Source organism: Mesocricetus auratus, unplaced genomic scaffold (genome assembly GCF_017639785.1).
Source record: "Mesocricetus auratus isolate SY011 unplaced genomic scaffold, BCM_Maur_2.0 Super-Scaffold_100004, whole genome shotgun sequence".
In the NCBI taxonomy this organism is placed as follows: domain Eukaryota; kingdom Metazoa; phylum Chordata; class Mammalia; order Rodentia; family Cricetidae; genus Mesocricetus; species Mesocricetus auratus.
The window spans coordinates 114,169,135-114,195,719 of record NW_024429189.1 but is presented as its reverse complement, the minus strand read 5'-3'; the positions used below and the strand labels follow the sequence as shown (position 1 = coordinate 114,195,719).

The window sequence follows — 26,585 nt, the reverse complement described above, 5'->3', positions numbered from 1 at the left end:
CCTGGGGACTGTCTGCTTCCCACAGCCCACTTCAGAGTCAAGTCAGGGGCTTCTGTGATTTAGACCATTACGGATGAAAATAAATTTGCCCCCCCCCACAAGCATCCTGCTACAGAGGTGTATATTTTTACCAAAGGCAATTTATAATTTTGTCCTGGTGACTGAAAGTGGTAACTCCCCTTGGAGTGTGGGGAGGCCAGGGGTGAGAGGGTGACAGCAGGAGGAGGCCACCACCCAGGGACAGCTCTGAGCTGGAACCCTGGAGGAAATGTTATTAATAAACATCTTCTGGACATTTGGCAGCCCGTGGAGCTTGCTCCAGCTTAAAGCAATTAATTCAGGACACCGACATCAACTCTCCAGGTCTTTGACAGCTTGGAGCCGAAATAAAAATGCTAGTTCTCCGGGGAAGAGGGGAGGAGGGCCCGCTCTTTGCTGGACTGTTTGCTTATGGGCCCAGCGAGCAACCTTCCCTGCAGAATGAAATGCAAGGTCGCACACAACGAACCGGCAGAGAATAGAAGATGGGAACGAACAGTTTGAACTATTTGCTCAGCAGAAGGGCACCACAATGCTGGGGTAGTGGCTTTCCCATGCATCCACTGTCCCTTCTTTGGGATCTTTTGTTGTCCCTGTCTCCTTTGGCCAGATAAGAACACAGCTGCAGCCTTGCAGCTAAGTAAGGCTTCACTTATCCCCTTAAATCTCGGAGTGTCTTTACTGTACCAGGCATAGATCAGCTCTTTCTTTTTTTGACCAGGGGACTGGGAGGGAGGGAATGAAGAATTGAGGGGGAGGGGACAGAGAGAGGACTCTCACGTTGCTGATGTCTGGTTCATGCCTTTCTTTCTCTCCTTTTTAAATCCAAGCTGGGATAAGATGTGATCTTTGTGGGCCAGTTTTATTGAAGGGTCAGTGTTTTGTGCCAAAAATACTGCCTACTTGGGGAGGTTGCTTGTGTATGCTGTGTAGCCAAGGCTAGTTTTGAAATGGTTTTAAACCATTTTTTGATTCCTTCAGCAGCTAAAAAGAGGGTAGAATTTGGGGAAGTCGATTTTAAAAATTGTTCAATTACAATTCAGTTTCTGAAAATCATTTTGGGTTCTTCTTCTTTCTTCTTCTTCTTCATTTGTTCCAAACTATATAATGATAACTATCACATAAAGAAGAGGATGACCTAGGGATGGGACATAAATGTGCTTTTGTATTTGCTGTAAATTGCACTTACAATCAGAGTCAATTCTACCTAAAGCATCAGTAACATGTTCTCCCACATTCATCCTTCAAAAATGAAATCTTGTGGGGCTGAAAAGATTGCTCAGTAGTTAAGAGTACTGGCTGCTCTTCAGAGGACCCGTGTTCAATTCCCAGCACCCACGTGGTAGTTCACAACTGCCTGTAACTCCAGTTCCAGGGTATCTGGCACCCTCATACAGACATATATGCAAGCAAAACACCAATGCTAAAATAAGAATAAAGCTTTAGTTTATATGCATGTTGATTTTCCTGCAGTTAATTCAAAGTCAAATCTGTCTGAGTTTTTGTATGGCTGCATGGTGTGTTCTGACTCGGTGGGCTTTGCTGCTAGTGGGCTTTGCTGCTAGTTGGCTTTGGAAGTGCGCCCCCATGTTTGTTTCTATTATAATAAGGTTGATTTAGTATGAATGGTTTTATACAGTGAAAAGGCAAAAGTGTTTAACACCAGAGAGCATGGTTTAGTACGACTGCTTTAAACATTCATTGCTAGAACCTACCTGAAGCAAGTTTTGGTGTTTAGAAGGCGTGAATGTCTGTGTCTGTTTTCCCCACTGACAAAGCTAGTGGGGAAAAACCTCTTCCGTATATTTTTCCTGCTGGGTGGTCAGAGGGAAAGGCCAGGAAGGCAAAGGCCTCCTATTGAGACACTCCTCCGTCAGAGGCATAAGAGGCGACCTCTCATAGTGTTTCTGGGGCACCTGTTCCTCTCTACTCACTGTGGGTGTGAGACGTGAGCCGGCAGTGCTCTCCTGCAGGGAAGCTGCCACCTACAGCATGGCCACTCACAGGGCCTCTAAAATGCTCACAGACTGCTATTCTTCGTGACTGGGAAGTGATTTTGATGCCAGTGAGTATTATGTTTTCCGTGTGTGGTATGTGTGTATGCGTGTGTTTCAGGGAGAAAGGAATACCTAGATATTTGCATATGTTTGATGACATCGTGGAAAGACCAGAATAAAGGATCCTATCAAAAATGTCATCTTTTGCTATGAATTTCTATCCACATATAAGAATGAGTAATAACCTTAAAAATAGGGATTGATCATTAAGTCCTGTTCCAGTTCTTCTGCTTTTTTGTTCTTGTAAGCAGACATTTAAAATTTTTGTATTCAGTGCCCACTTTCATTATATCCCATAATAAAGGTCATGTTTTTGTTTTTTTTTCTCCCAATTATATGCTTAGGCTATATGTGTTATGTCTCCTCATGAACTGAGGCTGTAGCTACGAATATTATCAGTCTGGATAATTATATTAATTTTTCTTTATCTTTGACCCAGAGAATTTTTTCCCTCAGAGTGTCATCTTAAGATGTATCTAAAAATCCCGGTGGATAATTTGAAGAACACATAGGTATCCCTTTCATCTAAAAAGATTTCTTTCTCCCGAGCCCATGACTTTCCACACAGGGATACCGGGTTTTTATTTCTAATTTCTGGATGGGTGCAAAGTTGCACGCATTGAGGGGCCCCTGAGGGAGGAGCATCGCCAAGGGCGAGGGCAAACTCACAAATAATGAATCGAGTTTGAAGACTGGTCAAATGCAAGGAACAAGTGATACTGATCGTATATGTAAGGGGCCTGGACATCACACCAGCTGCCATGGGGTTTGATTAATGAGGCATTAAGGAGATCGAGTGACACTTACAGCTAGTTACTTATGGTGCTAATTTCAAAACACTTTGTGATAGACAAAGAGACTCTGCTCATAATGCAAAGTAATTTGTCGTGTGTTCCTGGCGAATGCATTTAGTGAAGCAAATATAGTTATGCAGAATTTAAATTAAGGTTGACACTAATGTAAACAGAGCCCAAGAACCACTGTCCAATAATTTGATGAGGACACAGGTTTTAATCAAGCCTCTTCCACTAAAATAGCAATTTAAATCCCCATCGTTTAAACTGGATAAAATGCTTAAGCTGGGAAAGCTGAGGATCGGGGTGGGGAGGGCGATAAAATTTACCGGGAAAAATTTTTAAACAGAAACACAATGTCTCTTGGGGAAATTGTGACTCCACACTGACCCGACCAAAGGAGATGCCCATCCTTTTAAATAGCAGGTTGATTTCAAAGCCAGAATCTGTGTGTTTGATCACATTTTAGCTCAGAGTGTTTCCTCTGTTGTGAAGCTAGGATCTGATTATATCCTAGTAGAACTATCTCTGAGTAAAAATGCTCCTGAAATCAAGAAGAGCTAGTTGAGACTCAGTGGAGGTTCCAAAGCATTTGCTATTTTATTAGGAGGAGAATGTATATTCCCCACCCGGTTCTTATTTGAACTGAAAAATTCACTGTTGACTGGGAGAGTGGGGGAGGGGCAGGCTTACCCAGCCCAGGCAGCCTTCCTGAGAGGTTGGCTTTTCCGGGGTACCCTCACTCACACATGGCTTTGTCTGGAGTTGCCAATTTATCTTGGAGTCAATGGGGGAGGGTGGGGGTCAACCGACATTAACATTAATTAAAATACCAGCAGCCTGGGGTTGGGGCCCAAGAGGTTTTGTATATGGGAAACAAAACCAAACAAAATAATTTATTCTGTTACTGCTCTTGCAAGGAAAAACAAGTAACAGTTTGGCAACATTTCTAAGGCCTCTGGACTTGACTGCTGGCTGAAGAGTGGGAGGTAGGAGGTCTGCAATTCTCCAAATCACATTCACAATGCATCTTCCTGGGAAAAGAATTTCTACACTGAAGTGTGTGTCTATGCTTGGAAGAAGGGACCAAACATTGTTTTGGAGAGGACAAGAGGTTCCAATGTAGAGTATTCTGAAAAGGCTGCTAGCATTCTAGTTCATGGTCACCCACCTTCAAGTCAGTAGGGGACATTTGATGGTGAAGGGGGTACTGAGGATTTAGGTGAGCCAGGCAGAATAGATCCCAGGAAGATGCAGTCACAGTCATGCAGCAGGTCCAGGTGGCTCCAACTCCTAGGCTGTGTCCTCTTATGTATTTATTTACTTTTATTTTATGTGCATTGGTGTTTTGCCTGCAGGTAACTCTGCATGAGAGTGTCTGATCTTGGAGTTACAGACAGTCGTTAGCTGTCATGTAGGTGCAGGGATTTGAACCCAGGTCTCCTGGAACAGCACTTAGTACCCTTAACCTCTGAGCCATCTCTCCAGCCCATGGGCTGTGTCTTCTTTCATGTAACCCCGCAGAGGGTGTCAAAATGTGATGCTATGGCGGGGCATCCCAAACCCCCTCCCTGTGAAAATGTAAAAGAAGAAAAGAGTTCTTTGGTGATATCTCTATGATGTTAGAGAAAATGTACTGAGCTCCAGGCCTGTGTTCATCACAGCTTTGTGGAGAACAGTTCTGAGTAGGGTGGGTACTCACAGTGTTTTCTGATGCTAGAGAACTCTTTGGCCTTGGAACACTGGGCCTTACAGTCAGATGGAAGAGGGAAACACAAATTTTGGGATCACTCTAGAGGTGTCTAGGAAGACAGAATTCTGAGAACAGGCAACCTTCAACTCTGGTCTAGGATAGGAGTAGAGGAACCACATTTGGTCACATTTGGAATACTGGGGCATCTTCCAGAATGATGGGTATGTATGATTATAGAAATCTGTTAGGTAATGGATGATTCTGAGGGTTTCTTACATAGAAACTTGCAAACCTCCTTCCTTCCTAGGAGAAGTATCTCACTTTCTTGAGCTGATGCACAGACACCAAACTTATTTGAGCTTATAAGCTTGTCGTTCCTCCTGCTCCTAATGTCCCTGAGAAACTTGGAACTTCCAGTTCCTCTCCTGGCCTGTCCATCCCCTTCTCCCCTCAACGATGAAGCAAAGAAATTCCTATTGAGGAACTCAGCATGCTTCTTAGTGTGTTCTGGACATGACTGATGCTGACAGGTCAGACTCACTTCTTGTTAAAGAAACCTAGGTGGACCTTTAGAGCTTGTTTGGAGGTTTTAACAAGGGATCACAGCTACTCATACCCTTGACTGGAAGACCAGTCCTCCACTATTCAGGGAAGAAGGATCTCCATGACACAGGGTAACAATAGGATATCCAAAAGGAATTCTAGTGAGGACCCAGTATTGATAGCGTAGCAGAAGCCAGAGGCTTCAAACAAGATCAATGACACATTGCAATGAACATTTGCAAGTAAAGGTATACTGACTAAAGTATATACTGTGCAACTCACTGTGACACACTACAGCTTCTATGACAAGACTTTCTGTTGTTTTTGTCTTCTTAATTTAATTTAATTTATTTTGGGGGGCATTGAATCGGCAGAGGGTGGTAATGAAGGGACAGGGTAATGAGTGGAATTGAGGTGCATGATGTTAAATCCACAAAGAATCCATAAAAAGTTTAAAAGGAAAGCAAGATAGAAAGATGATCGATAGATAAAAAGAAAGAAAGAAGCAAAGGAAGAAGAGAAAAGAAACCTAGGTAGAACATGATGCAAGTAGCCAACACTTGGAGTCAACCAAAACAGCTTTAGCTCTTTTGACAGCCAAATGAGAAAAACACAGAACTGTTTCTCCTCTCCTACCTCTGGATTCAGAATCACACTAAAATACTGACATCAATCAAGGTGCTATAGGAGTTTATAGCTATCTGAAGAATTTGTCTCAAGTGGGGTTTAAGGGCCATCAGGAGCAGGTGTGAGACCCTAGTCTGCACACCTGCTGCTTTCAGTGCAGGGTGCCTTACTCTCTTCTTTTTGGGCTCTGCATTAAAAATGTCCACTTTTCAGTCATGATGTTGATTTTCTTAAGTTACAGGGTCTTTTGAGCCTGTAGCTCTGGGCCTATGGATTCCCACAGAGATTCTCTAAAACAGGACACAGAGGACTCAATTCTTCATGCTAACTTTAAAGCCCTCTCTTTTAATAGAACATACTTAGCCTTCTCATGCCAGACCACAAGACCCTCCTAGACAGTTCCCTCAGCCTGTAGTAAGTGATTAGATAGGACCTGGTATTGTCTGAGACCAGTTCTTGATGGGGCCAACTTCCTGCCCATTCATTCCAGTTGAGTCTTAGCACTTTGTGCTCAAGTAGGCTGGACTTTATCAGATGCCAGCATTGGAGGTGGGAGTCAAGGGTATTATGGGGAGGCTGGGAATGGTGAGATGCTAGCTTCTTGATTATTGGAAGAAAGCCCACTGAGGTCCAGGAACAGATATTGGTAATTAGTGGCAGGACCTGGGCAGTGGGTGTGGGTAGGGGTAGAGATTCTCTTGGAATCCTGAGCAGAAATGCTGAGGCTTAGATCTTTTTCTTTTGTTTTTCTGGCTATCATTTTGGGTGCTGGTTGCCCATTTCCTGTAGTATTTCTGTGTTTAACCATCTCTTTGTCTCTTGCCCTCTTCCTCCTTCTAGGGCCTAGTTGAGGGATCTGGGAGAGTTACCAGGCCACTAGAATGCAATTTGCTAGATCACTGTCTACTTCATTGTATGGAATTGTCCTTCTATGTGGCATACTGAACACATCCTTACTCCCAGAGTATTGATAGAATAATTCATTTTGCAGAGATGGATGCATCTGGTCATGATTCTGATGACTAAGGTACTAGCCTGTCCTTCATAAAGGTGATTGACCCTCTTCTCTGTTCTTTGGGGCTTCTCCAGGTCATGGGTGATCATATGGGATGGTAAACATGTTCCAGGAAGGGCATAGTGGTGTGGGAAAAATTATGATATCTTAGGAACATTTCCAGAAGTTTCTGATCACATTGGATGTGTGTAAAGTCAATACATTTCCAGGTGGCTATCCACTGGACTAAGTAAAAAAGACATGACTTGTGACCACAAGGAACCTCCAATTTACACTTTTAGATTACGTTAAAGTCTGTGGGTCAACCAATGTATTGGTTATATCATATTGGCTTTCTTAAATATTTACCAAGTTCTTTTAATTTTTCTTTGATGACATCACATTTATTGCCACTTTCCTGTTCTGTCTGTCAGCAGCAATTAAGTGCAGATTCTTTATAACAAGGAAATGACCACAGCCCCCATCAGGAGCTCCCAGCATCACCTTTCTGACACCACCTGTGCTGCTCACAGATTCCTGCCAATGTCCCTAAGGAGTAGTGGCTTCTAAAGTTGCTTTCCTTCTACTTATCATTTAATACTTGTTTTTTTTAAATATACAACATCCCATATCTATCATTTCAATTTTGGTCATGGAACATATTGTGAATTTTGCTTGTATTTTATAAAAATCAATTATAGCTTGTCATTGAAGCTATCACAGAATGTTAATATTAAGGAAATATTGATGGGACTGAAGAGATGGTTAGGTGGTTAAGAGTGCTTATTTCGCTTGCAGAGGCCCTGAGTTTGAGTCCCAGCACCCACATCAATCAGGCAGCTTCAAACTGCCTGTCAATTATGTTTCAGGGAATCCAATTCCCTCTGGCCTTTCCAGACACCTGTATGCATGTGGTACACATAAATTCATGCACACACACAGACACATAAATAAAAATGATAAATGAATCTTAAAAGAAATATTGGCATTTACCATGTTTTGTTCTACTGTATCTTATTTCTTAGATTTTTCTGTTGATAAAAATAGATTAAATTTTCTTTAAGAACTGTACTTCAGTTGGTAGAGTGTTTTTGCCTTACATGGGTGAAACCTTGGTTTTGACCCCTAACACTACACAAATAAGGTGAGATGAAAAACTCTTGTAATCCTAGCACTCAGAAGGTAGCCTCTGAAAGATCAGAAATTCAAGGAAATCTTCAGGTACGTAGTGAGTTTAATGTCAGTCAAGTCTACTTGAGACTCTGTCTTAAAAAACAAAATAAAACAAATCACAAACAAATGAACAAAAATCAGCTTCCATGTATTGGGAATTTGAAATGGACAGGTTAAGTAGATGGTTGTTAATCATGTATAAGTCTGAACATTAGGAAAAGAGATGCATAATTAATGTTATGTATTCAGAAATAGATTTTTTTTTGAGAAGAAGTCAAGTGACAATTGTAGCAGCCTTAGGATCTGACTCTCAAATGACTGAAAATTCAGAGGACAGAGAAATATATTAACTGGTACTACACAGACACTACTAACAAAATCCAGGTTGTGGGAATCTTAAGGCGTGGGAATCTTAGGGCATACAAATTCTTTAGCAAATCACAGTGAAAAAGAGCTGACATATACACTGGGGATTGTTCAGGTCTTTTCTAGTCTTTTATGTTCTGTCATCCTGTGACTTGTTTGTGTTTTTCTGATTTTGGAGAGAGGGTCTGATTATGTAGCTCAGGCTGGGCTAGAACTTGAGATCTGTCTGTCTCCTCGAACTACTATTCTGTATTAGTTCTATGCTGTGGGAATTCACTCTGTCAATATCTTTGGGATGTGGGCCTTACGGCAAGGCCTGGGGTGCTACATGAGGACTGAAAAAGTTGGAGGAAGCACACTCTCTCTCTTGCTCTGACTTTTTCGCCAGCCAATGCACCATATGGGCACTAAAGACACTCTATATCACTTGTTTTCTTGTCAACCTGTGACTATCGGGCAAAGGATGAAGACCTGGCCTTGTCTCGATTGCTGACAGAAAGCACAATGTCCAATTTGGACAAACAGGATACAAGCAGTTGGTGGAAAAAATTTCCACAACAGTTCCACTTCAGTCCCATCCCATACTATTCTAATGACTCTCCTGACTTCCTCTAGTTTATATCCTAAGATAGTCTGGCAGTGTGTTCTGTGTCCTTGGCAGCTGCAGACAGTACCAGACTATCCTTCTTGAAGCTTGCTCTTCACGCTCCTCAAGCCCCCATAAGGAGGTAGCTTCTAGTTTTCTTTTGATCGTGGACCCACATCTTTAATCAGCACTAAACCTGCTTCTGTCCATCGTGAAGCCTCCCCATGGATCCAGGTCTAGCTCTGCTCCTGTCTTGACTGTTCTGTCTGAAGGGCTCTCTTACCACTCTGTATTTGCCCTTAACAGTGTTCTTCTCTTCATTCCTCCCTCTGAGCTTTCAGTCCCTCCTCTTGGCTTCTTGACTGACTCTTTGAGTTGGAAGTTTTATCATTACCTCAAGTCTGGAGTGTCCAAAATATGAATTTCTTCCTTTGGCCCTCCTCCTGCATTTCTTGAGAAGTCAAAATGACTGCAACTTTTCATGACATTGGATTCTCATATCATGCTCTTTTACTATACTAACCACCAGCATTTCTGGGTCACCATTTGCTGAATTTCTTGGTGACTTTTTCACTATCAACTGGTCATGGAGTATATTTCAGATCCTCTATGTGCTCCTGCTTCCAGTCTTTAGAATTTTGCTTCTTCAGGAATGAAATTATAAGTAATTTCTTCACTCTAAGAGAAAATATGTTTAGATGTTCAAACCACTCATAAGGGGTTGTGATGCAGATCAGTGGTAGGGAGCTTGTCTATTTGGGAGGGGGTCTTGCATTCTGTTCTTAACACTACAAACAAAATAAAACTCAATAAAATTCATACATATAAAGTAAATTTAAAAGTTAATTTTCAGATTTAAAATGTGCTAGGGAAACGGAGAATGAGGCTTGGAAAGACATCAGCTTGGTTGTTCTCTGTAATGAGCCTACTGACACCCAACTTAAAACTGATCTCACTCTTAATTACCCACCACCCAAACTCTGCCTAACTGCTTCATAAACAACATCTTCTCCAACGTTTATAATTTTCCCACTCTCCATTTGTGACAACAGAATTATTTTAAGATTTCAAGGGCTAATCATTAGATATCATCGATAGGACTCCATGGCAGCAATTTCCTTTACCTGAGTTTGACTCATGGTGGAGAGATGACTCAGCTAGTCATTTAAGGAAGGCGGCTTGAAACCAACCTTCAGTGTTGTTGTCCATTTTAAAATAGAAACAAACCCAAATTAGATGTCCACACTTGTGAATAAAGTCAGTTCTTCTGTCTGTTGGACCATACAATGACAGACTTAATTTCACCCGAAAGTCTTTTTCCATGGAGTATGCTGTGGAATAATCTTTCTGTATACTGTGAGTATGTATTACTCTCATTTGTTAATAAAGAACTGACTGGCTTATAACTAGGCAGGAAGAGATTTGGTGGGAGAGCCAGAGTAGGAGGATGCTAGGAAGAAAGAGGGCAGAGTCTGGAGTCACGAGCGAAGGTAGAGAGAAGCAAGATAGACAGGAGAAAAGGTACCAAGCCAATGCAAACCTAGATAAGAAATATGGGTTAATTTAAATGTATGAGTTAACTAGTAACAAGCCTGAATTATTGGCTGAGCATTTATAATTAATATTAAGCCTCTGTGTGGTTACTTGGGAGCAGCTTAAAGGATAGAAACTTCCACCTACAGGAGAATATAGATATTTTAGAGTAGAGACTTCCTCAAACACTCTATAGTTCTTAGGTCTTGGTGTGATATAATGTGTTCAGTAGATGCTGCTGAGAGTTATGGCTGCAAACACAGTGTTTCTCAAGAAGGCTCATGTATTGATGGATTGGTTCCCAGGTAGTGGCATATTTTTGTAGGTTATGGAGACATTGGGAGGTGGGGCCTAGATGGAGAAATTAGGGTTGTCTTTGAGGATTATATCTTATCTTGGTTTGTTCCCTCTCCCTGCCTCCCACCCTCACTCCCTCCCTTCCCCCTCCTCTTTATGGTTCATGTATACTACACCAAGTCAAACTCTCTGTTCTGCATTCTCTCTTTACCACCATGGACTAAAATCTCTACAACTGTGAGGCCAAGTAGATTCTTTCTTCCCCCCAAGCAAATAGGAGGATAAAATTGACATACTGAGCAAATATATATTCTGTCATCTTCTTCCCTGCATGGAGCTGAAAGTCATCCCTCTCCTCCCAGTCATAGACATGGAGGTGCATGCATGCACCATAACTTTCTTGGGACATGCTCACTTTTAAATACTCTGTCATCTTCCTGCAGTAAGGGCACTCAGCAGATACTGTACTTGCATCTCTTGATTTAAAATCGTCCCTAGCTGTGGGCCTCTTTGGGTTTGCCTTGGTTAGAACTTTCACAAATGAACTCCTTCACTGGAGTACATAAATAGGGAGAGTTCGGGAGCCCACAGAGAGGACTGAGAGATAGGTGCTAGCTATGTGGCTCATCACATAAAGCCACTCCACTCTGAACTCCTCCATGCCTCACTCACCACTTTCACAGAATATTTCAAATCTGCTATGAAATTTAATTCCTAAACTTACTTGTAACATGTTTTATACAGGAAAATTAAAAGAAAACATTGGACCACACCACCTAACATATTTCAACACGTTTTCATGTGTCAAAACTATGACACAAACTGCGTTGGCATGCAAGGCTGAAATAAGACCCCCACCTCAAAGGTTCTTGATTTATTGGAGAGACAGACAAACCCTGGAAAGAGAATTCATCTGTGTTTTACCATCAGCAAATAAGAACAGCACCTTTGGGAACAAATTCTATTGCCTGTTTTTGGAATGTTGTAATAAAGGATATTTGCCTTGAAATAATAGGAGGCCTCTCTCTCAACTCCTGGTAGTCTTCACTCATCTTTAACTTGTAGACACATCACTTCAGTCCATCACTTCCTGTGAGTTTTTCCTTGTATCTCTTCAGAGCATGTTCTTTCCATACACATCTTTTCAAACTTCACTTTTTCATAAAGATCCCAGTCATACTGGATGACAGCCTGCCCTTTATGACTTCATTATGACTTAGTTATGTTAATAAAGAAAATGCTTCCAAATGATGTCACACTGTAAGGTACTGACACTTAGGATTTTGAAATATCTTTTTGAGGAGGTCACAATTCAATTCATCACATGAAAGAAAGAATAAAAAAGGATCTGCTTTTGAACAACATACCATGTCATGTGATAACCAGAATTTCATTAACATCCGAAGACCCACAGCATAAGCCATTAAATCAGAATTGACACATCTCCTTTGTGAAGGTTGTTATGATGATTGATTGAGTTAAAAAGATACCCTTAGTGTCAGTCATGGCACACAGTAGGTGTATAATATTAACTACTATTGTTATAAAAGCTACATGGGGGGCTGGAGAGATGGCTCAGAGGTTAAGAGCACTGACTGCTCTTCTAGAGGTCCTGAGTTCAATTCCCACCAGCCACATGGTGGCTCACAACCATCTACAATTTAATCTGGTGCTCTCTTCTGGCATGTAGGCAGAACACTGCATATGTAATAAGTAAATAATCTTTTAAAAAATAAAAGCTACATGGTTTGTTTATATATTTGTGCATATATGTTAGCTCAACTCTATTTACACAAAACAATTTTATTTTTATTAGCATGCTATGCTGAAGAAATTTTGGGCAAAACAAAATGGAAATGTATATATTTTATTTGTTCTATATATGTGTTTGTGTGTATATATAGAGAATATGTATTAATAAGGCATAAGGGGGCACAGACAGGGAATGGGTTGGAAACTTCAGTATTCTCTCCTCCCAACATGTGCAAATATGTGTCTCACTTTTTACTTTCTGTCTCCACTACTTAGAACAACTCAGTGTGTTCTGCAATGATGAAAGTATGTCTGATATCAAGATGAGTGAGAGTCATCTCCTCTTATGGGGTTGCCTTCTGTGTAGAGGAGATCCTTAGATGGATAAACATATAATCCCTACTGTCACATGCCTGAGATACAAGAGTGAGCAAAGGGAGGCTTTATACCAACGCAGAAGCTTGCTTTGAGTTGGGAAGATGGAGATCCAGCCAGTTGGAATGATGGGTGGTGTTGTTTGTGGCAGATCCAGGAGCAGCACCATCAAGGCAGTCCAGAGCATTTGCTGAATTCCAGATACTAAGTGGAGTTCATCCATGTTAGCGTTGCATTTACACCTCACAGACATCTCCAAAGGACAATTTCCATCTTGCAGAAGAGGCAGCCAGGGTGTAGATGCCTGTGAGACTGCAGAAGATGAGTCAGAACCAGATTCTAAATGGCTTGTGTAGATGGTCAGGCCTGGGAAGATCCCAGAGAGAATGGGAGCTTCCCATGCCTTTAACATAAGGGTGGGTTAGGGGTTAAGGTGGATTGGCATGACGTGAGCTCCAAGTGTTTTCTAAATGTTTCTGATGAAGCATGAATGAAGGAGCCAGGGGGATCCTGCAGGAGCCTAATCCAGGGCTTCTCAATGTTTCTCACTTTAGGGTGCTTTCTCAGAGAGGGTCTGAAGGAAGATATTAGGGAAGTCTTTGTTGACTAACATCGTATCAAGAATTGATCAGCTGGGTGGTGATGGCACATGCCTTTAATCCCAGCACTTGAGAGGCAGAGGTAGGCAGATTTCAGGGAGCTTGAGACCAGCTTTGACTACAAAGCAAGTTCCAGGACAACCAGGGCTATTACACATGGAAACCCTGTCTTGAAAAAACAAAACAAACAAAAGACAAGAATTGTAGACTAAAGTTCAATGGGACATCTTTCTATAGCTGAGCCACAGATTCTCCTTCTTCTTCCATCATGCCTTCCAGAACTTCTATCTCCTGTCATCTTCTCTTAGAAGCACATGATAGAGTCCTTTGCTCTTGCCTGAGGGTGTCTGCCTAACCAGCTTTCCCTAGTGATCACCTTATCTGAGAATCAATACTGCCAAGATTGATACATAGCTGGATATTCTCTTGGCACCCAAGGAGACTAGCAAGCATAGCTGACCCCTCATATAAGCCTTTGCTTAGCGGGTCTTAAGTTGTTCTCAGTCCACTCTGGTCTGAACCTATGCAATGAGAAGGTTTAAGTTAAGTTTTCAATAAGTCAGCCAAAACTTATTACAGCATATTGTAATTGACTTTATTTTTTGTATACTTGCCTCACAAATTCAGCTTTACTGTTATGTATGTACTGGAGAAGACACACCATACATAGAAGTCTCAAGCATCCACCAGAAGTCCTGGAATGTGTCCTGTCAGGAGGACCACTGTACCTCATCACTGGTCCTGAATTCCTCTTCATTCATAATTAATCATTTCTTTTTGAGATTTTCCCTTATAAGGCCACAGTGACGGAGTTGCTTCTGGTGTTTAGCCACAGATTCATTTCCAAGGCCAGTCCAAAGTTTCTGGAGAATTGAGTGGGACATCTGAGGCCTTTGCAAAGGTGGCCTTCATGAGAATGTTCACAGGAATATCATGTAGGCATGCCATACCTGTGGCCTGCAGGCTGAATGCATGCCAGGATAGCTAGAAACATAACATGGCCCATTACAAAACTATGAACTTACTTGAGACATTGCTTGGTTCTTGAGTGTGAACTTTATTTTGTGCAGGTCTTGTGGCAGGGAGCCATAGCTGCTCTATGCTCTTGATCGCAACGGGCATGTCATATCCAAAAGTTGACATCTTGCAGTAGCCGTCTCTATCCCATGGCTCTCACAGTCTTTCTGTTCCCTGTTTTGTGATGTTTCCTAAGCCCTGAAGGTGGTGGTATAGATGAGCTGCACAGGGCTGAGTGCACAACTGTCACTTACTCTCAGTACTTTCACTAGTTGTGATTTTCTATATTTGCTGCTGCCTAACACACACACACACACACACACACACACACACACACACACACACACAAGAAGAACCTCCTCCGATCAGGCTGAGAATAGCTTTGGTCTATGGATGTGAATACATAACTATATGTCCAGTGTGCAAAGCATCAATAGTAGATACCTGGCTAGGATCTTTGACCTTGTCCAGCCAACCCCCACCCCGAGTCAAAAGCTTTTTACTATATGACAGTACCAGGCATATAATCCCTCCTGTGATAAAGACTTCAAATCCAAATTTTAAAAAGTAGCTCTTGCTAGGTGCTAGGGGAGACACACACACACACACCTTTAATTCGAGCACTTAGGAGACAGAAGCAGGCAGACCTCTGAGTCTGAGGCCAGCCTGGTTTACAGAGTGAGTTCCAGGACAGCTAGAACTATACAGAGAAACTTTGTCTAGAAAAGCAAGCAGGCAAACAAACAAACAAACAAAATGGTTCATTACCCTCTATTCATCAATAGGGTCTTACCTTACCACTAAGTTCTAGCCAACAACCAGGGTAGTCCTTATATTGTATCTTCTTCAACTTTCCAAGTGTTTTCAGTACACTTGTTAAGTTAATTTGAGCCCTACAAAAATGCATTAGCAATCAAATGTCTACAATGGATCTGGGATTATTTATTGCTGCACCACAAAGCCATTCTAGGTAGCCTTTGCTGTGCCTTCTGAACAGGTAAGAAATGGAAACTTGTTGGGCCTTTGATTCTTGTCCAAGGCCTTGGGGTTAGTAGAAAAGCTCCAGTTCCAACTTAAGTCAATTAAGGCCATGCTGATCTTTCATGTCTCTGCACTCCCACACCTGACATCTTAGTCCAAAGACATAAGTTTCCCAGAGAGCCTAGGCATCTATTGAATAGTATATCCCTCCTCTGGAGTCCATTAGGGTGAAGATGAGGAGAGAGACTGGGGGAAGTCTCCTATTTAGCAAACTGTCATGGTGAATAATGAATTTTAACAAAGGTAAGTCGCTTCATTTTATTCATTTTAACTTAACCAATATAAGTTTAAAAATTTTTCTTACGTTCTTGAAATTCCAGTTGTTTTAGAGGAAGGGCCAGAAGAACCAATGCCAAGTATTTACATTGCTGGGGAGTCAATGGTGATTTTGAAGCATGAGTAAGCATTTTGTAGATAAAGGAGAGGAAGGACATTCCAGGCAGGGAAAACTAGTGTGTCAGCACCTACTCCTGAATCCTGTGCTGCTGGCACTCCCTTCTCCTCTGGCTTTATCTGTCATACTTCCTGACATAGTCATATAGAGAAAACCATTGTGTTGTGCCCAGAGCTCACTGCACAAATACCTGTGATTATTGAGCAGAGTACAATCACTATGGCTGGCTGCGGGAAAAGCCATATGTCACTGTCTTGGGTTTCAAACCTTCAGTCAATTACTTCTTCACACCCCTTTCATTCTTCTTATTACTGAAAGTAGAAGAAAATACTGGAAATAATGCCCCTACTTAGTGTCTGTGGTTATAGCCTATCCAATGATGCCATCTTGATATTCCCAAAGAGCATCAGTGGTTTCTCTGTGTAATGGCTCTGGCTGTCCTGGAACTCACTTTGTAGACCAGGTTGGCTTCAAACTCACAGAGTTCCAGAGGTCCACCTGTCTCTTCCTTCTGAGTACTGAGATTAAAGATTAAAGGTGTATGCCACCAATGCCCAGCTCAAATGCCTCCTTCTGACTTTTTTGTAATGTTTTTATTTAAATTAGAAACATGAGTGCTTCACATGTCAATCCCAGCTCCCTCTCCCACCCCTCCTCCCTTGTCCTTCCACCATGCCCCCAGTCCCCCACCCCATCCCCACATCATTCCCCAGGGAGGGTGAGGCCCTCCTTGGGGGGATCTCTAACGTCTGTCATTTCATCCAGGGCAGTACCTAGGCCCTTCAACATGTGTCCAGGCTGAGAGAGCATCCCTCTATTTGGAATGGGCTCCCAAAGATCATTCATAAACCATGGTAAACACTGGTCTACTACCTAAGGGCCCAGTGATTTCTATGCCCTCCTCACTGAGACTATATTCATGGAGTATAGATCAGTCCCCTGTTGGAAGACTTATCTCAATATGAGCACTCAATTTCTTCAGCTTCTTGACTCATTTCCTATCCTTCTACATTCTACAGAGCAGTAAAACTAAAACACCTCCCGCCCTCAGAACATACTGTTTCCTCACTTTCAAGTACATCTGTTGGGATGTTCCCTCATGCAAGGCCAATGCTGGCACCATTTTTAGGAGTCATCTCTGCCCTTTTCCAAGGCCAACCCAAGATACTATATCCTCTAGGAGTCTTCTCTCATCAAACCTGCCTAACATTTTGTATCTTGCTTATGGTACTTGACCAAGTCATCTTATAATTTGATCCTCTATATTCATGCTTCTAGTGTGGATCCTTGGTTAGAATAGGTATTGTAAGACATTTGTGAAATTCCAAGGACCAGTTATGTGCCGAGACCTTGGTTAGATGCAGGAGATACTACAAAAGAGAATTTTGATGATGATATAGTAGAAATATGAAGAATAATTTTTTTGAAAATTTAAAGGAGCGTGGACATTTGGGTTAATATAAAATCATTATGTTGCTGATGGTGACTGATGGTGATGATCATTGTGATAATGGTAATGATGATGATGGTGATAATGATGATAATGATAATGATGATGATGTCAAAAGGCAATGAAGATAATGAAAATGATGATGATAATGAGTGTGTAAGGTGTTTCTATTTTTATTTCTGAGTCTCCTTTACTCCTTTATCATCTTTTTTTGCTCTCTAGGATGTTGATCCTAAAGACTTTATTAGCAAAGATCCTCTACCTTTTCTTTTCCTGTTGGATTAAATCTATCAGAATATGATGTAGGAAAGAGGGTTTCGGTATTGCTATAATTTGGATATGAAATATATGCAGAAGACTCATTTGTTAGAGTCTTGGCTCCTAGCTGAGGGTTCAAGTGAGAACAGATTACATTGCAAGGCTTCTAGTTTTACAAATAAATGAATTCCTTGATGAGTTCATAGCTGAATGTGTTATTAAGGGCTGTGACCTGGTTGGAGTAAATAGATCATTGGATATGCGTCCCCCAAAGTGTTATTTGTTTTTCTGTTTGCTTTTTACCCCTAGCCCCTTGTTGTCTCCTCCCATCCCTCATCTCATGCTCCTGCCACAATGCTCCTCCTCAGCATATATGGGCCCAGAATCAACAGAGACAAGGGTTCATTCAAATGAATGAACCAAAATAAAACTTTCTCCCCTTAAATTGTTTATTTCAGTTGTCTTATGTCAGCAATTCCAAGCAGATATAGATATAGACATGCATTATCGCAGCTTCCATTTGCCCTTGGAAGGTTGCACCTCCTTTCAGACACTCACCCCCAATAAGTGGAGATCCTGTCAAATATAGTAATGCTTTCGTACTTTGTCCATATGGCTTAAGGTGGCAGTACCTCCCTGTTGTTGTCAGTCTTGGGGTGTGTTATTAATGAATCTCATAAATTTTGTTTTAGCTACAACCCCCAAAACATCACAATTTCTCCATAACATAATAACATCTTGTTTCTTGATAGACCTTGACAGATGCAATGACTTATGACCATTGCAATTAAGACAGTGATGGTGGTAAGGTTTTCTCAACTGGAAGTCTGAGAATTCCATTAAGCAACTCATAGAGAATAGCTACAAGATCACAACAAATACTGGCAAGAAACCTAGGGTATCATTTAGTTATTTGTGTGTAACAGATGATCCAAAATTCTATGACTTAAAGCAGTAATGATTCTTATTTCTTCCCTTTTGCAGGTTAGGGACTATACAGCAAGATTGCTCTGCCTACTCCATTATGGCTAGGGCTTCCTCTGCAAGTGTTGAAGGCCAGTTGATCTTGGATGTTGGCTACATTCCAAGGGTGAGCACTGATAGACACAGCAAATGAGCCAGGCTAAGATGATACAGTCTAATGGCTCAGCCTTCAAAGTCATGGGGGTGGGGGTCCACCACATTCCTGACCCCTTATTTCAGGAGAAAGGGATACAGGCCCTACTTTTTCTTCATGTTGTGCTGGGATTGAAACACAGAGCTCTGACTTCACACACAACACACACTCTACCCCTAAGATATATCCCCAAGGCTTTGGATGTTGTGCTGTTGGTGTCTCATTGTATGATGTGAACTTAGGCCACTGTGGGATCTACACATGCATGAATCTTCATGTATCCCTCCTTCTTTCTTGCCTGGCACTGCTTACTATGTAGATCACCCAATGAAATTGATAATGACCCAAGCACCAAGGGACCTGAGTCTTTGAGTCATCACTTGGAGGAACCCACCCAATTTTTACTGGCCTCCATGGTGTGCTAATTAAAGGTTCAGTGTGTTAGTCTTTGATATTTTATGGGTGCTGTGGGAACTTAACCTGTAGCTTTAAACATTAAGTCACCAGATTCCTCTTTCTGTTTTAACAGCCCATCTACAATGATGGCCAAAATAGCTTGGGTTAATTTTATTTTTCCTTAAAAACTATGCACTAACCCCAAAAACTAGTGTTCATGTGATGAGTGTAAGAAAGAGAAGAAATCAGGGGCTAATCAGGGTCACCAACTGACAGTCTCCTTATGGTGTACATAAAGCAGCCCAACAGTGGGAAAGTGTTTGTTAATGAGACGGTAGGCCATCGATGTTCAGTTCTGGTGTCCTGGGTCTCAGGGTGGTGGAGACTGCTATGCTGGAAGTGATTGGCAGGCTTGTATCTTCTGGGGCCTTACTCCACCATGTAGAAAGCTGTCTGAAAGAGAAGTTGGTTTTGTGTCTGTCCCAATATAAAGCCTGGGAAAAACATCTGTCAAGTGGTATTTAGAACTGACATTTTCATAAGGATTCAGCCTATAGAGGATTTTCACGGGGCTTGGAAAACCACATTTTTCTTTTCTTCTGCACATTAATCATTGTTTTTAGTGCTAAAGGGTTGCACTATGGCTTGCTTGCAGAACTCACTGCATTTGAAAAAGGGTTTTGTTTGGAATAGTCTCAACACAATCACAATTTCCATAACAATAGTTTAATCAAAAGGTTTTGATAAATAACACTTCTTTCTGAAGGCAGTTGAGTGTAAGATGTATACATCTGGTTCCTAAAATACTTCAGTGTTTTTTTGTTTATTGAATGGAACAATTTCTACCTATGACACCACTGTCAATTGCAATCATTTCATTTCTAACAAGATGCTGATCTAATCCGTCATTAGCATTCTCAGTATAGCACCAATTTGACTCTGGTGGACTGCTGTCCTGCCTCTGTGGTCTCCCTTAATCTGGACCCTTTGTACCCCACACCTTCATTTGTATCCCATGACAGAGAGTTTTGAAAAGCAGAGTTATTTGCTTTTCAGTTTTTCAAATTGTTTTGTTTGTTTGTTTCTGGAGCTCAAACTCAAGTCTTCATGCATGCTAGCCAAGCACACTGTCACTGAGTCATGTCCTCAGCACAAGAGAATCAGTTTAAACACAGCGTGTTCCTATGTTCAGACCTGTTACTATTTTAGTAACACCATAAAAATAAATCTCTATAAAAGGGACTCAACAGTCTTTAGGAGCACTTGATGTTCTTGTAGGGGATCTGGGTTCAATTCCTAGCACCCACAAGGCTTACAAGTGTCTGTACTCCATTCTAAGGGGTCCAGCACTCTCTTCTGGCTGTTGATGGCATTAGGTATGTACACAAACTGGCACACACACACACACAAACACACACACAAGCAAAACACTGATACACATAAAGTAAAAGTAAACAAATCTTTTAAAAAAAGCTAAACATCTTTATAAACAGCAGCTATCTAGCAGATTAGAAGAAGAGCTACATCACTGTTGACCAGTTTGTCTCCTTGTTTTGTTTCTCCTTGCTGTTGCTTGTGCCTTACAGGAATCCACTCTTCACTGACATCTACATCTGCTTAAGTCTGTCTTTTTTTCTCAATCAGCTTCATGATCCCAGCAATGCATACATCATCTAACAGCACCACAGTCCAAGCTCAGAAGCTTTTGAGTCCTAGAAAACCTACCTGTGCCCCTTGGTAGGCAAGTGCTTCCTTACCTCCAGTATCTGGCAGTTACCGTGATGTTTTCTATCTTTACAGTCTTGCTTTTTCTAAAATATCATGTAAATGCAATCATATTAGGGTAGCCTTGTGCCTGGCTCTTTTGCTTAGTGAATACATTTGAAGGAACTTCATGTTGTTGCATGGATTAACAGTCAGTTCCTTTATATTGTTATGTAGTATTCCAAAGCAGGAATGTTCTGTGGACTGTCCACATGTTCATCACGTCAAATAGGAGTGAGATCTCTGCATGTGTTTAACCTTTGTACTATGGGAGACTGCTAAACTGTTTCATATGTTACTCTACCCACTACCCACCCTAGCAAAGAGTACTTCTAAGTTCCAGGCCCTGTTTTTTTTTTTCACTCAGGCATCATTTAATTGTTCTAATATGTCTGTGTTTGTTGCTCTTGATTGTTTTGTGTTTCTGTAGTGACAAATGGTGTTGGACATCTTTGCTCTGCTTATGTATGCAGATAAATTTTGTAAGTAAAGTATCCTTTCAGATCTTTATTGAGGTGTTTTTTTTCTTATTGAATTTGTATTTGTATTGAATGCTTGTATTTGACAGTGTCTGTTTATGTAGGCTAGGCTGTCCTTGAACTCATAATCCCGCTGCTTTGCCCTCTCAAAGGCCAGGATTATAAGCATGCATCACCACAGTAAAGGAGAGTTTACTATTTTTATTTTTCAACACAGTCTGGGTAAATTCTCTACTTGCTATATCTTACAAATATTTTTCTACCCCCTACCAGGGGCATATATTTGCATTGTCTTAGCAGAGTCTTCCAGGACAAAAGTGTTTGATTTTAAATCCAACTGTTCAATGTTTTATTTTATGTGAGGTGTTTTTGATAACTTGTTAAGGAATATAAGGCCTGTGAGTGTGATGCATATGCCTGGAATCCTCTGGAGGCAAAGGCAGGAAAATAATAAGCCTTAATCTTACCCTAGGCAACACTAAGACTCTGTCTCAAAAGCAAACAATGACTACCTAAAACAGATATTTTTTCTAATATGAGGTCATAAAAGGTTCTCCTGTGTTTTCTTCTAGAAGTTTTTCTTTTGATTTCATATGTATGTCCATATAGACTTCAGCTTTATTTTTTAAACTATGGTTTGAAGTAAAGATTTCATTTATGTGCATTTATATGTGTTGGCTTTCCAGGACATATAATATTACCATAATTTATAGTATAATTTTTACAAATGAGTCTTTGTTTGAAAAAAGCACAAGAAACAGAAGATTAGTAATTTCTACTTCACTTTTGTTTTGTTTTTGCAAATTGGAGTAACAGAGGGCTTGACACATACTATGCAAATGCTGTACCACTGAGCCAGGTTCCCAGCCATTGGCTCAGTTTTTTGTTTGATTTTAATACAAGGTCCCACTATGTAATTCAGGCTAGCCAGGAGCTTATTCTGTAGTCCAGGTACTCATTTTAGGATTGTAGATGTGAGCTAAAACTCCCAAGCCTGGCTCAGGTGTGATTAGAATGGCACAAGAGTTAAGATATGTTTCATGGTTGCTCAGAACTAACAGTTGTGTATAAGCTGCAAAATAAGTCTGAACTGTGGGACTCAGATCAAAGGAGGCACTCGGCTTACTGCTTGCTGGACCCTTCAGGTCATGGTTGAATTACTGTTCAATTTTTATGTGGTGTTTTAAAAGATGCTAATGGATAAAATATAGGACTAGAAGAATCTTGCTGGGCTGTGTGGGGCAACTGGGCAGGGAAGTGAAGACTTGACTAGCATTTCTTTTTTTGTTCATCAGCCAAACAATTTAATAATTAATATAAGTCTCTGTGTGTTTATTTGGGGCTAAACTGTGTCTAGAGGACTTTTTTATATTTTATTTTTAAATTTAAATTTAAATTAGAAACAAGGTTGTTCCACATGTCAATTCCAGGCCCCTCTCCCTTCCCCTCCCCTCCTCCCGTGCCCTCCCACCAATCCCCCCAATATCCCCTCATTTCCTCAGGGAGGGTGAGGCCCTCCATGGGGGTGTCCATAGTCTGTCATTTCATTCAGGGCAGGGCCTAGACCCTCCCCTAAGAGTCCAGGGTGATAGGGCATCTCTCATTGTATACCCAAAGTCCATTTGTATACCTGGGATAAATACTGATCTACTACCCAAGGCTCAATAGATTACCTAGGCCTCCTCAGTGACACCCACATTCAGAGGGTCTTGATCATTGACTAGCATTTCTTAATTTGTTTGTTTGCATTTGGTTTGTTTGTGATCAAGGAGGCTGTGTCACCCAGGCTGGTTTTGAACTCACAACAATCCTCCTGCTTCAATTTTCTTAGTCACTGGCAGTGACTGTCACTTCTGAGGAGTAATAAAGAAGCAGCATTGGCTGGGTGGTGGTGGGGGCACATGCCTTTATTCCTGGCATGTGGGAGGCAGAGGCAAGTGGATGTCTGTGAGTTCAAGGCCAGTCTGGTCTACAGAACTAGTTCTAGGGCAGCTAGGACCGTTACACAGAGAAACCCTGTCTAGAAAGACAAAAACAAAACAAAACAAACAAACGAAAACAAAAAGAAACAGCATTCTGGAAAAACAGCCTCATATTGAAAACTCTAGTTCTTATGTCAGATTGGTAGTTTAAAATTTCAATCCTGAATCACTCTAGCTGTGGAATTAAAGAAGTGTTTAAACTCTGATTTTTCTTCTTATTTTTTTTCATCTTAAAATGGTAGAGAAGAAAACTTCCTTTCTCCTAAGGGAGTTTTGTGAAGGAGTGAAAAAGACAATCCAGGCTTGGTATAGTGGTGTACACCTACAATCCTGTACTTTCTTGGGGAAGGGGTTATGCCTGAGTATGTCAGTGTGACAGATGTCAGCAGGTTGGGAGGCAGAAGTTTGATTGGAATGGAGACCAGCCCATAAAATCAGCAGGGTTTATACACCTTCTCCAAGTGACTAATCTCAGATACCCAGACTGATCATTTAGACTCAGGAGTGAAAGACCAGCCAGGAAAGCCTGATTTCCACTTAAATGAAACAGAAGCACCGAAAGATCAATACCATGTGCTTAGCTGAAGCTGATGTTTTGTAGGCACTCCCAAATTGCTGGCTCTCTTTACCTGCCATTACCCTCTCAGGATTTATCCACCTCCCACTATGTATCAGTCAGTAGAAGCATCAGAGTGGTAGAACAATCCCCCATAGGCTTCCTCTAGTAAAGCTGGAACTTGGATCAATTTAGACAGGCGAATACAGACTGAACACAGGGCTTAGTTGCTTGCATAGGAGTTTTCTTATGTATGTGTGCACATGGTGTACATAAAATGAAATATGGACTTAAAGTTGCCTACATTTATGATGGTTGGGTTTTTATTTTCTGGTAAAGAAAAATTTAAGTCTGTATGCATCATTGCCAGGAATGGTGGCTCATGCTTGTAATCCCAGCACTTAGGGGCTGAAGCAGTAGGATTGCTTTAAGTTCAAGGCCAGACTGGGATACAGAGACATTTCCATGCTAACCTGGACTATAGTATGAGACCTTGTCTGAAAAACTAAAAACAAAACATTAAATGAAAAATAAAACAAAAATGACACACCCTATAAGTAATGGCCCTTTTAGGTGAAAAAAAAAGTGGGCCAGCACCAGGACCAGGGGTCAAGTACTGTCTAGAGGACTGACCACCCTTGAACTAAAACCTGTAGGAATTTGCCAGTCAATATTGAGTCTGGGGACAACTGGAAGGCAGATCACACTGGACTATATGCCATTCTCTTATATTTTTGGTTGTGACCCTAGCCTTTAATGGCTGAGCTATCCCTCCGGTCCTTTGTGCCATTCTCTAGAGCATGTTAATGAAGAGCCCAGGTTATAGGACCAGCAACCTGCTTTGAACCTGTCTTTTAAGCCCACTGTCTCCCTGTGACCATTACTGATTTCTGGGTCCCAGTTAGCTGTAATGATGAAGAGACAGTAGCACAGCACCAATGAGCACAACGCTGGTGGCTTTTTAGTTATGTAAAGAACTCAGGCAATCCAGTTAGTCTGGAGCAGAGGGTAAAACAGGGAGGTGGCCTGTGAGACTTCAGAGAGACCCATGACAAATAGGCTGGGATTAGACCTAAGGAATGTGAGGTTATCTCCAAGGTAACCATTAACCAACAAGAGTCTTCAGCAAGGAGATTGGGGTTTTAGAAGCAGCACCTGGGCACAAGACAGGCCAATAAATTGCAGGAAGTCCAACCGGAGGCAAGGAGAGCAGTTAAGAAATATGCAAGAATCTGGCAAAAAAGAAAGACAGGGGGTGGGGGAGGGAGTCAAAGACAATGAAAGGGGTGAGGAGATGAGGCAGAAGTGAGGGACTTTCAAAAGGTATCAGAATTCAGTCAGCTATGAGAGGCAGGTTGGGTGGAGGGGACGATCCAGGTGTTAAGCTTGGTTAAGAAGGAGAAGTCAGGGTGCAAGGGGTTTCCAGGGACAAAGGGAGTGCACATGTGCTCATCTGGAGGTCTTCCGAGTTAGGAGGTCCCAAAGCTGTTAACAGGTAGGGATGGAACCCAGAGGAGGGATTAGCTTGAGATGCCAATGTGCTGATGTCAACAAGTTGGGAGACAGAAGTTTCCCTGGGATGGAGGTCACCTAGAGATAATAATGACAGAGCATCTGGGTGTATGTCCTTCTCTAAGAGACTAATTTAAGGAAACACACACACACACACACACACACACACTTACTCATACACATATGCACACACTGTTGCACACATACAGTGTGACTGACACAGTGAGAACTCAACAGCCTTTACCATCACCATTTTTATCAGAACAAAAGCAAAGAGTTGAAGGAGGGGCCCAAAAGCAAACACAGGTGGTTGAGGAAGGGTAAAAAAGCCCATGATGAATATGAAGAGTCTTCCAGAAAGGGAGAACACAGTGTAATTATCAAGGGAAGAGACCTTTGAGGAAAGAGAAGGTGTTAATGGTTCATAAGGTCCAAAGGAAATTAGCAAGAGCCTGCTAGACCTGACAGTGGGTGAGCCCCTGGTATCTCTGCTGAAGGCAGGAGGCTAGTGGCAGAGGCTGGGACAAGAGGGGATTGAAACAGAGTGCATGCTTAACTTAGAAAAGAAACAAGAAAAACACCTATCTGGAGAAATAAAGTTTCTGTGAAGTAGAAAATACCTTCCTATCAGATGAGACACCTCATCTCACTGCAGAGCGGATCCAGGCCCAGGGAGGTTGAGACTATGCTGCATATCCTACAGTAGATAAGAATGCAAGTTGAGCCAGGCGGTGGTGGCGCACACCTTTAATCCCAGCAGTCGGGAGGCACAGGCAGGCGGATCTCTGTGAGTTCGAGGCCGGGCTGGACCGATAGCCTCTGAAACAATACAGAGAAACCCTGTCTCGTAAAAACCAAAAAAAAAAAAAAAAAAAAAAAAAAAAAAAGAATGCAAGTTGACATTGGATTAACGTTGACTTAAACTCCAAATCCAATAGGTGGAGGAAGAACCAAGCAGATGAGGCCTTAAAACAAGGAAGACCGATGTTAGCAATCACTGGTGCCTGGTTGTGGACTGGGCCACAACCTTGCAAGGAGCTTCCCCTCCTGGTAGTGCTGGAGTGACACCTCATTGAACATGGATGTCTCATGTTCAGCTCAGCACAGGTCTCATCACTGTGCTGAGCTGATTGATGTCTTTGTGTAGCTGTGTTTGTATTGTCAATAAAGCAGGAGTTTCTTGCCTCTTCA

General features: G+C 41.6%; 1 long non-coding RNA gene across 1 annotated transcript; it reads left to right on the top strand.

The window, feature by feature from the left end:
• The first annotated feature begins 801 nt into the window (after positions 1-801).
• On the top strand, positions 802-26,585 carry LOC121140553. The gene is made up of 4 exons (XR_005877464.1): positions 802-2,104; positions 18,573-18,678; positions 21,296-21,347; positions 26,333-26,585. It is a non-coding gene; the product is annotated as an uncharacterized LOC121140553 (long non-coding RNA).